General features: G+C 49.1%; 1 long non-coding RNA gene across 1 annotated transcript; it reads right to left on the bottom strand.

The window, feature by feature from the left end:
• Window positions 1-6,091: 6,091 nt before the first annotated feature.
• Window positions 6,092-9,485, bottom strand: LOC118619533. Its single transcript, XR_004957290.1, has 4 exons — window positions 9,171-9,485; window positions 8,042-8,211; window positions 6,852-7,038; window positions 6,092-6,192 (listed from the first exon to the last, which is right to left on the bottom strand). It is a non-coding gene; the product is annotated as an uncharacterized LOC118619533 (long non-coding RNA).
• Between the last annotated feature and the right edge of the window lie 3,320 nt (window positions 9,486-12,805).

Genomic DNA, 12,805 nt, shown 5'->3' with positions numbered 1-12,805 from the left:
GACTCTGACTAGATCTATCTGGACTGCACACCTCACACTGTCATTTGCCTCTAAACATAGTATGAACTTACTTTCAAAGGAGTTTCTCTCCAGCGCTCAAATTTATGTCTAGCTCAGCCACTCTGCCACCTTTTCTGATACAGCAATAAGAGCGATCCTGCATCTGTTTATTAATTAGAGGGAAATAAAAGCTGTTACTAAGGTCTGGAAACTCACAGGCATGAAAAACAAGGAGCCCTTTGCAGACAGTGCTCAGCAGACATGTGTTATGCCTGGGAGGCATGCTCTGTCCCTCTCCGGGGACAGCATCAGCACAAACAGACATGGCAAGAGATTCATTCCGTCTGATCTATTGATTTCCTGGGCATAGCACAGGAAGAAGACATTCAGAACTGCAGATTGTGTGTGTTTCTAAGGCAAGAACGATCCTAAAAAGGTCAAAAAAGTAATTGGGATGTAATAGGATTGTGTGAGATTACATTAAAGCCCACAGTTATTCAGTTTATTACATTTTGCTATGGACCACTAAAATGTCTATCTATCCAGGCAAATTGAAGCTGATTCAGTTATGCGTAAGAATGCTCAAGAATGAGTATTTTAGGGGCCCTCGCTCATGGAGGCTGTGGTAAGCGTGTTTCTCGGGGAAGTGATCTGCCCTGTGGAGAGAGGGCCACTAAACTTCAGTAACTCACATGCCAAAGTCACAATTTTTGCTGTATTATACAATTAATAACCTGGTTGTTTCCTCTTGGGAATCTACCCTTTTTCCTTTTTCTTCTTAAGTACATTTATTTGAAAAGGAACTGCAAACCCCCCTACCAAAAATTTAAATAAATGTGTGTCACATGTACACACAGACAGGGCCAGGCAAAGTAGGTGTACAGCAGTTCGTGTGGGAAGAGACATGCGGGCTATGGGTAGTACCATAGCTTGCTATACTCTGTGTTTTGTGTACTCACAAATGTGGGCATATACATCTCCCCTTCAAAAGCTTCCTCCCGCTACAGACTATATAGATGTATGTATGTGTTAGGGATGCTGTTATCTGCAAGGTTCTGAGCCTGAGGCCTGATCTTTCTTTTTTTAAAGTAAGGTAAGCCCTGGCTGGTTTGGCTCAGTGGTTAGAGTGTTGGCTCATGGACCAAAGGGTCACAGGTTCAACTGCCGGTCAAAGGCACGTACCTGGGTTGCAGTTTTGATCCCCAGCCCCAGTGAGGGTCGTATGGAAGTCAACCAGTCGCTGTGTCTCTCTCACATTGATGTTTCTTTCTCTCTCTCCCGCCCTCCCTCCTTTCTACTCTATCTAAAATCAATGGAAAAATATCCCTGGGTGAGGGTAACAAAAACCAAGTAAAGCAAGAAGACGTTAGGGAGTTGGGAGGCGTTAGCAGCACGCTGGGCCTGACCTAAGGCTTCTTCACTGGTAAGTTACAAATGGAAAAATTGTCTGTGAAATGAGATTTATTATTGTATCCATGTACCATGCAAAGTATTTTTTAACTATGTTTATTGATTTTTAGAGAGAGGGGGAGGGAGAGAGAAATGTCAATGTGAGAGCAGATCACCCATTGGCTGCCTCCTGCACGCATCCCACCAGCTACCTTGTTGCGCACGGGAGCTGCCCAACTAACTGGACCACACCGGCCGGGCCGTGAAGTCCTGTTACACACCATCGGACGTGCACACCCACCGCTCAGCGATGAGCACAGTGGAAAGAGCAGACTTTGGAGCTGGACGGAGCTGGGTAGAAACCGCAGCCCAGCGCGCCCTGTGCCCCTTGGGTAAGGTCCTTGGCTGTCCGTGCTTCGGTTCCCTCGTCGGCAGGATGGAAATAAAGCACGCGGTGGCGTATCGTGAGAGACCTGCAAGGCACCGTCTGCAAAGTGCCAGCATTTCAGCTAGGCTGAACCACATCTCAGGATGCCCAGAACGTGTCTGGTCACGGCGCACCTCAACGCTTTCCCGTGTAAGAGCGGAGGGCACGGAGGAGGCCGAACTGTGAGCTGCGGAGAGATGGCCAGAGGCCTCGGTCTGCCGCCAGCGCGTCCTCTTCAGCTCAGCCTGGCTCCTGACGGCTGGGCCCGGGGCCACCCAGAGGGGCTCAGCCTCCCACACTCCTCATCACAGCTGAGGTTGTCTCTTACATTTTGTGTCTCCTGCATAACATAAAGCCCACTTTTAGGTGAATAATTTCTGACTGATTCCCAAATAAAAATAACCACCATGAAAAATCTGACCACAGCTGCACATGTCACTGACCCCCAGAGGCAGAGGAAGTCAGAGCCTCACTACAGGTCGGCAGACATCAGTCACCTCCCTGCCCGCCTTCCGGAGGACGACCTCCAAGGACAGCCTCACACAGTGCCACAGGCCAGCGTGCCCCGCAGCACAGCCCCACGAGCACCCCCCCAGTCCTGGCTCAGCCAGGCTGTGCCCACAACCCAGCACAGAGCCTCCCAGGGCTCCGCCCGGAACCAGGACGTGGGGGCCCGGGGAGGCCAGGGCAGGCTCAATAAGGACGCCGCGTGTGATGTTTCACTAGAAAACATCTCCAACGCTGCCAGAAGTAAAAAGAAGGCAGCGAACACCCACGTACCGGTCTCATACTCGGCCATGTTAACGGTTCACCATCTTGCCATATTCTCTCTCCAGGATGGAGTAGAAGGAGCTTTGGGGGGACAGTACATTTTGCAGGGCTCTGTCTGTAGTCTTTTCAGCCTTATACACCCAGCTCCTGCACAGGCCTCCAGCCGGCTGTCTAGCAGCATCTCGAACCGCACATCCCGACCCCAGCACCACTGCACCCTGTCCTCACCCCAGGAAATGACACCGCCGTGCTCTCAGTGGTTCAGCGTGACAACCTTGGTGTCAACCTCGATGACCCTCTGACGTGGGACACCTCGAAAGCACTGTGATTCGGGGGCAGACCCGGGACAGGAGAGGACACGATGGCGCGGGGGCTCTGCGGGTGGACCCTGGAGTCACGCTGCCCGGGCCGCTGCTGAGCAGCTCACTCACGAGGCATAGCTTCCGGTTCCTCCTCCGAAATGTCCAGATCACAAGATCCACTCCCACGGTTGCTGTGGACATTACATGACGTAGTGTGACAGCTGTCCGAGGTCAGGTCCCTGGGCGTGAGAGGGAGCCCGCTGCTGCCAGTGCACAGTGTCCTCCGTGCAGTGAAGAGGGCAGGCAGGTCAGAATCCACGCGTCCCCACGGAGCTGAATGGCACAGCAGGAGCCGTGACTCGCTGTGGGAACCCGGAAGCTCCCTCCGAGGTAAACTTGGACTCGTGCACTTTTGCCAGACCAAGCCCCTCCCTTGGTTCACGCCCTCCTTCAACTCTACTCGCTTCCTCCAGAGCCCCCCCGAGGGTGGTGGGCACGCTGGCTCTCCACGGTCTGACCCCGCCGTGCTCACACCCACCCCTGTGCGACACCCACCACTAGTGTCGGGTCCTTGGCCACCTCACGGGGCCCGGGGCACTTCCTCAGTGGGTGTGATTTGATTGTTTGCTTATTAAAATCAGTGTGTTCAGATAATAAATCCGAAATAATGATGACTTCTGGCTTCCTCACAACCATGCAAGAAATGTGGTTTCTAATTCGATCAAGTATCAAAAGTGGATGTATTATCCTTTAAGGATCAACTTGTTTCGTGTCATTTCAGTCATTGATGAAAAATTATTTAAATATAGATACGTGATGGTAAAAAAAAAAATTGATAAATCCAACTGAGTACATACATTGTTTTAAAATATATCAATAGGTGAATTGTATTTTAAAGCTATATGTATAGCCCTGGCCGGATTGGCTCAGCAGTTAGAGGGTCGGCCTGTGGCCAGAGAGACCGGGTTCAGTTCCCACTAAGGGCATGTACCTCGGTTGCAGTTTGTCCCCAGCCCTGGTTGGGTCGTGCGGGTGGTGACCACTCAATGTATCTCTCTCACATTGATGTTTCTCTCTCTTCACCCTTCCTCCCTCCCACTCTATCTGAAGATAAATGCAAAAGTGTCCTTGGGTGAGAATTAAAAAAAAAAAAAAAAAAAAGGGAGCAACCACTGTCCAGTCAGGTCGGTCACCTCACATCCCACAACAGAAGCGGCAGGAGGTACAACTGGTGAGCTCAGGACCACCTGCTGACAAGCAAGCAACTCTCACTCATGGTGAGCATCTCAATCTCCTGGATGCCTGTCCTGGGGCCTAATTTTGTCTGCCTTGACCAAGAGTGAGAATTAGGGGGAGGAAATAAAGGATTTCTGAAAGCTGGTGGCGGGCACAGCGGGACCACGGCGTTCTACTGAAGATAAACAATTCCGCAGACACCAGCACCCAATGGGGTCCCTGGGATCATGACAGAGCGAGGTCAAGTACAGACAGAAACAAGGCCACGAGGAAACCGTGAGAATGATCACTGCCCCCGCGTGCAGCTATCACGAGGGCCACGGCCCTTCTGCCATTGCATCTGCCATTCCATTCCATCGCTCCCACTCCCCGGGGACACGCCTGGGGCACACAGGCACAGACCCCATTTCACTCCCTGCCAGTGCTCAGTCCCGAAGAGAAATTGCTTCTTTAAACATCCCGCAAGATCAGCCAACACAACATTCAATCCCGGGCTGCTTCCTGGTGGAGTCTCCTTCGTAGTAACAAGTAACCCAGGCAAATTTGTCCCACTGCAGATGTGTTTTGGGGACTTGTGCTGTGGGCAGTGTTAACACCAATAACTCCCCTGGGTCGCTCATCTAAAAAATGATCCAAAGCCAGAGAAAACCGAAGATATAAATAGAAATAATAGTGACCACTCAGGAGACATGTGCCAGAAGGTATTTTCACCTGGTTACCTCTATCTCACCCCTCAGCTCTGGGCTCTCCTGTTCCTCCGCAGCCCCTCGCATCCATCAGACCCCTCAGCTCCGCCTGCACGGACCATCCCGAACCTCACCTCCTCCCAACATCACGGTGCACACCACGCCCAGCTCCCTGGGCCACCACCACACTGTCGCCAGAGCCTCAGGAAGGATCTCTCAACCTCGGTCCTGGCCCCCACTCCCCCCTGGCGTCCATTCGTCTCACCACGGTTGGCGTGAGCCTCCCAAATGGGAACTCTGTATGTATCCGAAATATTACGTTTATGAAAAGATGTTCAACCTCAACAAAGAAAACTAAACGTGTTCAAATGAAAGTAACACATTGCTCAGTGTGGTGGCTGGCCCAGGACTGTCGGTGAACATTCGTTGGAGACGCGGAAAACAATGTTTCATCCGACAACTGGCAAAGAGTGTAAAGTATTAACCCCGGCGCTGGCAAGGGCTCACGGAAACCGCGCTCCGTGCACCGCTGGAGAGAGCGGACGTGGCATCAGGAAATCGGTCTCCAGCGTCTCCGAGACGGCCACACACTTAGAGCAAGCTCTGTTCATGTCACTGTTTGATTTAAGGATGTTGTCGGGGATGTGCCCAAAGCGTATGTATATTGAGCAGGCCAGGCATGTTAAGGAGCGGTTTCACCTTACATGTTTAAGAACGGGTCCTTTTTAGGTCATCAAATTCACTCTGGACTAGAAAGGGGCTTTCTGTTGTCGGCGGGGAGGAGGCTGTTTATTCTCTGTGGCTGCGGTAACAATTGGATTCACCACCAATCCACCATTAGGCTTAAAACAACACCCATCTATTACCATACGGTTCTGGGGGACAGAAGTCAGAATGGGGTCTCACTGGGCTAAAGTCAAGGTGTCCCCAGGGCTGTGCCCCTGCTAGAGACGCTAGGAGAGAATCCACCTCCTGCTTTTCCAGATGCCAGAGGCCTCCTACAGACAGGATGCCTGCATTTCTTAGCTCGGGCCTCCTCCTCCATTGTCAAAGCCAGCGGCACATCATCCTCAAGCTTCTCTCTGATCCCTGCCTCTTCCACTCGTATAACTGCATCAGGCTCACCTCCATAACCCAGAACAATTTCCCATTTCAAGGCCCTCTGATTAGCAATTTCATTCCTTCTGCGACCTTAATCCCACCTCACCCTGCTACGTGACATAGTCAGAGGTTCTTGGGGTTTGGATGGGGACAGTTTGGGAGGACTGATGTTCCACCTACCACAGCGGGCATGAGCGTTTTGGGCTCACTCCTAAGCAAACGATGACGCTTCCAACCTCCAGGTGGGTCTCCCAACTCCAGAAGGTGGCTGAGACTGTGGCTGCAGAGAAGAAAAAAAACGTCTCAGCACACTCAGTGAACCTGTTGGGAATCAGCATTGCTCTTATTGTTCGCAGTCCAAATATTCAGGCAATAATATCTGTAGCCTGACCAGAGTCAAGACAGATCACTGAGCCCCAAAGCCTAGGCTGAGTGTACCTTGAAGCAATCAGAGGGGAAGAGGGCAGAACTTGAGTTCTCCAGCCGTCTGAGAGTCAAAGTTTAAACACAGATCTCATGCAGCAGAAGTTGGGCTGAAGCTGAGAGACCAAGCCAGGGGATGAAGCCAAGTGTAGCTGGATGGACCGGGACTTCACATCCAAACACTGAGCCCATCGAGCTGCGGCACCCGCTGCGTGCCTACTGGACACTTGCCCTCACGGTGTGTGGCAGGTCAACCTGGCTTAAAGGTACAGGTTTGGCTGACATTATTTTTCTCACAAGAGCCCTTCCAACTATACCACTGTGTTGATTTATTTTTATTTTCTCCCACAAATTCAAGGATCTCAGTAGAGGAAAGTCTAGCCCCATGCCTACTAGTCATCCCAAGGCAGGAGTCAGCATTTAGAGCTACTGGCTGGGGTCCCCTCCCCCAGCATCTCTGCACACACAACCAAGGCAGGTGGATGGAAACCAGGCACCTAGATGCTCCCCACTCACACATTTCCGAAGAACTTGTAGGGCTCTGATACCCCTTCCATCCGGGTATCATCACTCTTGTCTTTCTTTCAACGGAGGAACCGGACTGGTGAAGAAAACAACATAATCGGGGTGGCGCCGCAAACTCCCGTTCACTCTGCTGTGGCTCAGAGTCAACAGCGCAGTGTTCAGCCTTCTGACCCGCGTGCTTCGTAGATTCGGATGAGGAAAGGAGAAATAAATATATTATAGCTAACTTCATCCTAGAAGCGCGAAGGACGGTATGGAATAGAGATTAAAGAGTGTATGGAATAGAGATCAAGGAAGACGCATCTCCGCTCGTTCTGTTTTTCCCAAAAGGAGATCGATAAAACCAAAGCTCAAATCCTTGTTGTAAACTATCACTATGCCAGAGTCCTAAAGTTCTGAGGACTTACAAGACAAGAACCACAAGCCACGAATACGCTCAAAGAAACCAGACCCGGGTGGAACTATCTTAAGATTCCATCACAAACAGTAGTCTCCCTTCCCATACCAGGAAAGTGTCTGCTTGGTATGAAAACAAATTCTCTCCGTTTGGCCGCAAGCTAAGCCAACAGAAGAAACATTTATTCCCTCTGCCCCCGTCTGGGCTCCCTCCCAGTGCCTGTGTTTCTTTCACTGGGAGCCAGAGCCCTAGAGCCAACATCAGGGGCGAGACTCCTCCTCACCCCTCATGAAGGAAGCAGTGTTGAAAGCCAAGTATTTGGTTTCAAGACAGGAAGGCCTGTTCTCAAGGCCTAAACATTCAGCTGTAAACTGTGTCGTGGAATTCTGGCTGTGGTCATGTGTCAAGCTAAGAAAACATCACGCCACCTCAGCCCTGTATGTAGCACAGAGCTACAGAGAGCTGAGATGGATAAACACACACATATGTTGTTAGCGGTGACAGTGAGCTACAGGAGCAGCTGGGAGGGTGTCTCTGCTACTGAAAAATTAGAGCCATTGTTGTATAAAAGCCATGTAAATTTTGGCTCCATATCATCATCGGTTAAGCAGTTATAAAGATCTGTTGTATGAAATGTACAAAGAGAAGGGACTATCTTATTTTTCCATGAGACGTGTTTGTGAAAATAGGTAGGTTTTTGTACATGAAATCACATCAGGCATGTCACTGTTTTAGAACGGTTTTCGATAGCGCTTATCACCATCTACCATAGTGTAGAACTTACATGTTTCTCGCATTTATTGTCCACTGACTCTTTGCATATGGTGGCTGCGGCTGTGGTTGTCCACCCAGGACTCGGCTCATCTCCAGGGCCTCTTACTCCACATCTGCAGCTCTTCCTCTCTTCCCCTCCACTCCGCTGGCCTGGGGTGCTAATCCTAACACGTGACTATCCTAAAGGTATTACAGGGCTATTTAGTCCCCGAACAGGGAAAAGTTTCTCCCTTTTGCCAACCCCTCGACCCAGCTGCAATCACTGGTTGGAGAGATGTTCCCCACACATGTCCTGACTTATCATTTCAACCTTAAAATTTGCCCCAAAACAAATACTTATTGAATGCCTACTATGTGCCACGCACTGTCCTGGTTGCTTGGGATACGAACATAGACAATAAACTCCTTAATTAATTAAACTGAAATGTCTCAGGGACCCATCGGAATTGGTCCTGTGGGCAATGCCTCTCTATAAATTCTCCCCATGTTGAAATCTCAACCTGCACCAATTTCTGATGTTTGCCTTTAAGAGAAGCAGACAGTAGGGCCTAGCCTACTCCAGATCTCTCGGGTTTTCATTAGCGTATCTGACTTGACACTTCCTGTAAATGAACAGGTGCACACCTCCCAGAGGGCCCCAGGAAAAGGCTCATTGAGTGCAAAAGCCTCAGGTTGTACAAACCCCACTGTCATTTCAGAGACTCCTCACACTCCCAAAGGAGCCAAAACCCAACCGAATTATTATAGAATTCCGGAATCAGTCGCGCCCTTTCAGAAATCACTCTGCTTCTATCTGACCATACTGGGCCCACGACCCGCCAAGTGGAGACCCTTGCTCGGGCAAACCTTTGGAGGTCTCTAGTTAGAGTGTAATTTATGTGCCGGGTCAAAATAACTATTTTGAAAATATTAGAAAAAGTCAATAGAGTGAAAAGCTTTCCCTTGTTTCTTTCTTGAAATTCTTTCTCCAGCTTAACCCAATTGCCTAAGTCACTTCAAAGCCTTTAAACAAAATGAAATCCTAATGATGTCTCTGCCATGAATAATTAATTGTTCATGTACCATCTTCTCAACAAAATCCATTCTCATTAGATTAGAGGTTTCCTCAAGATATGTGAGTTCATTATGGGCATTTTTACCTCCTTCTTGTATCTTCCTTTCTTTGTCCGTCTCGTCTGTGTCTGTGACCTGGGATTCCATCCCCTTGGCAGCTTTCCAAAGAGAAATGGCTGTCAGGGCCGTAAAGACCTTCCAGAAGTGGTCAAATGTCTCGCTGCTTCAAAACACGGCGGCTTAACCAAGACAGGAGGGAGCAGGTGCGAGGGCTCGGACTCACCTGGTGAGTCAGGGCGCCTTGGTCTTTCGGTGGGAAAAGAGGTCAGTAGGGCAGGGGTGTGCCTCACCGCCTGACTTTTCCCCGGAGTCTCTGTCTTCCTGAGAAAGCCCGATGACTAGAAAGCCTTGGGGAGAAAAGAACATCGTAACAAAAGAGCATCGTGTCATTTCTTTTCGGAGGATAAAACGCAAGGCCTTAGACACGGTGGGAGAATCTTCAAAGGTCATCTCCCATTCACTTGACAAAGAGCTGAGCGCTGCTGTCCATTACACAGTGCTAGCCACTGGACCACAGTGACCCGTGTTCCTGTCCCCTCCCCAACCGCCTTCTCGTTCTCCCCTCCTCCAGCCTCACGCACAAATGTGTTCAAGTCTCCTAACTGAATTGCTGAATTGAATCAGATTTATTACATCTGTGTTTACATTTTTGAAATGAATCTAGAAGAAGAAAAGGATCTCATCTATAACTTCAAACACGTTTCCTATTTTCCTCCTAAACGTAAGTTTGGATTATGCCCAAATTACAGTTGTTTTTCACAGTAATGGGCTCAAGAACATTTAGGCGTAGGACGGACTTGGCAAACACTAGACACAGAGCTTTTTGTCTCCTGCTCTTCTTACAAAGCTCTACTCCTCCAACAGACAAAAGCTTGTATTCTGTCCTCGCCACCTAGCCTAGCGGGTGCATTTTTCAGGTTACGGGGTAGTCACAGCCATCGTTTAGAAAAGCCACATGACACTCCGTGAAGCACACTCTCTCTCCATTTCCACTACTAGAGAGAGTCTTTCTGCATACTTTTCCAACCTTCCGGATCATTTCAACTCTTAGAAGTGGAAATACTGCCTCAAAGGTTAATATTTGGGTTGTTGAGGCATATTGTGAAAAACTTTCCCAAAATACTGCTCCCGTTGAAACCCCTATATCTCCTACTTAATCAACAGTCTCACTTAACCTTTCACTTGAAGAGGTCATGACGTACAGAAGAGGATGACTTTAAATATTTATCGTGAAGTGTATCATACATACAGAAAAGTATATAAAAGCTATGTAGCCGTGGCTCAGCGGTTAGAGCATCGGCCTGCGGTCCAGAGAGACCCGGGTTCGGTTCCCGCTAAGGGCACGTACCTCGGTTGCAGTTTGTCCCTGGCTCTGGTTGGTCATGCGGGTGGCAGCCACTCGATGTGTCCCTTTCACGTCGATGTTTCTCTCTCTCTCTCTCCCTCCCACTCTATCTGAACAAAAAATGTCCTCGGGTGAGGATAAAAAAAAATAAAATAAGTAAAATAAAAGCTATGTAGTTTTTAAAATAATAGCATTAATATCCATATAACCCATGACCCAGTTTAAGAAACAGAATATTCCCCGGCCGGTGTGGCTCAGTGGATGAGCGTGGTCCCGTGGACTGAGAGGTCCTGGTTCCATTCCCGGTCAGGCCTCTTCAGGTGGCTTCCACCTTATAATTGTACCATCTTGGAGTTTTTTCCTTTTAGTCAAGTATAACAAGTAAGAGAGAGGGCATGGAGAACTCATATCTGCTTTTATTTATTTATTTGTTAATCTTTATTGATGCATTACAGATGTCATATCTGCTTTTTAATATCTGCCTGTCTCAAGAAGTGATACAGGTCTGCTTTCTTTGGTAAGAACTGCCACATGGCCTCAACTTGACTACAAAGGAGGCTGGCAGATGTGGCCTTCTTGACACCCACACAGAGCTGCCCACCGCATGTAGGCTGTGCCACAGCTCCCTTCCCAGAGACAACCCTTCCTGACGTCTATGTTCATCGCTCCCTTGCTCTTCTCTATAACTGAAAAAAGAAACTGAGTAGGCAGCACAAACCTAACTGCGTGAGAGAAGGATGATACTGACACTATTACATAAAGGCTCCTGCAAGCGGATAAGATAACAAAGTGTCTGAGTCAGTCTAGCGTTAGCCTCCCTGAGAATCTGCAATCGACCTTTCTGGGGATGTCCATGGGCAAGGTCGTGAGTGAGTCTTGGGGATCACAGGGACCACCAGTTTTGCAGTGTTTGACAGCACTCCAGTTTGGACCATATGCTCAATGTCCGTCCGAAACGGCTTCCGAGGGAGGAAGCTGCTCTGTAGTTTTCCTTCTAAACTCACCATGATCTGAGGAGTACGTTGGAGCTAATCCAACATGAAGGCACAGAGAGTATGCAAAATCTCTCATGGTACGTAGTCAACACAGGACGAGTGCTGAGAGGATCTGGCCAGTCTTGCCCGCACATTTGGTCGCAATGACAAGGACGGTGCTAAGCACAGGGATCGTAGGATTCACAGTGCTCAACGTGCTGACTGATGACAGCCACCCTGCGGTCTCCCTCACCACCATCCTGGGGCTCCCTTCATCTCCGCTGCTGGATCTCCTGGTTCCAGTACCCCACAGTTCCTTCTTTTTTCTTTTCTTCTTTTTATTTCCCCTTTATATTTTATTCCTCAAAATACTGAGTATAATTGTTTTAAAGTCTTTAACTCAACTCTAATGTCTGGAGTCCCGAGGTCTTCCTATTGTCTATTTTTTTCTGCTGGAAACACATCCTCCTGCAGCTTCTTAAGAAAAGATGCATGAGAGGTCTGTTTTTTGTTTTTTTTTTAAATCCAAAAATATGCATTTTTGAGGTTACAATGTAGCCTGTACAACCATCATTTAGAGAGGCTGTATGACATTCCATCGAGTGGGTACACCCTTGTTTACCAAACCTTACCCTTTTTTTAGATATCTGTATTGTTTTCTGGTCTTCATTGCTATGAGCAGTGCTGCAGTGAGCATCCTTCTGCGTCTGGGTGCCCAGTGTGGACCAAGCGCTCTGGTGGGCGCTGAGGTCAGACACAGCCTAGCGGGCACAAGCCAGCAGGGGGCAGCAAAGGGAAGTAAGGTGTCTGTGCTTAGAGACACAAGCGCTCATTTCCCTGAGAGTCTGGGGTACAAAATGGCCTTTCTCTGAGGTCTTTATTCTAACTTAATTACACACTCAATTTTGAATTTTTATACATAATTATGTCTATGATTTGGACATTAAGTAATAATCTCTTAAATCACATTGGTAAATGACCTCACCTGTCACCACTGCTCTGTGAATACCTCCCCAACCACATCTGCACAAGCCACCTCTCAAGTTCCTGTCGTGCATCCAAACCTGTCTGCTGCCCCACCCTCCGCCGCTCCTCAAACCCAGCACATCCAGACCCCAACTCATCACCCTCGTTCCCCCTTGGACCTGCCCCTGCCCCTCAGCCCATTATAAATCTTCTGGGTACCAGCTGATTTAGTGAGGGGACAGCTTCACTCACTGGAAATCAGGGGAGGTGACTGACTACCACCCCGCAGAGGCCCACTGCCCTCCCAGGAGGGGCGGATCACCCACGGCCATTTGAGAGAGGCTCGGGACACCCGGGGGGCCGGAGTTCCAACAGT

The sequence above is a fragment of the Molossus molossus genome, unplaced genomic scaffold (assembly GCF_014108415.1).
Source record: "Molossus molossus isolate mMolMol1 unplaced genomic scaffold, mMolMol1.p scaffold_m16_p_7, whole genome shotgun sequence".
Classification (NCBI taxonomy): Eukaryota; Metazoa; Chordata; class Mammalia; order Chiroptera; family Molossidae; genus Molossus; species Molossus molossus.
The sequence above is the reverse complement of the archived record's forward strand: the minus strand, read 5'-3'. Positions and strand labels throughout refer to the sequence as shown.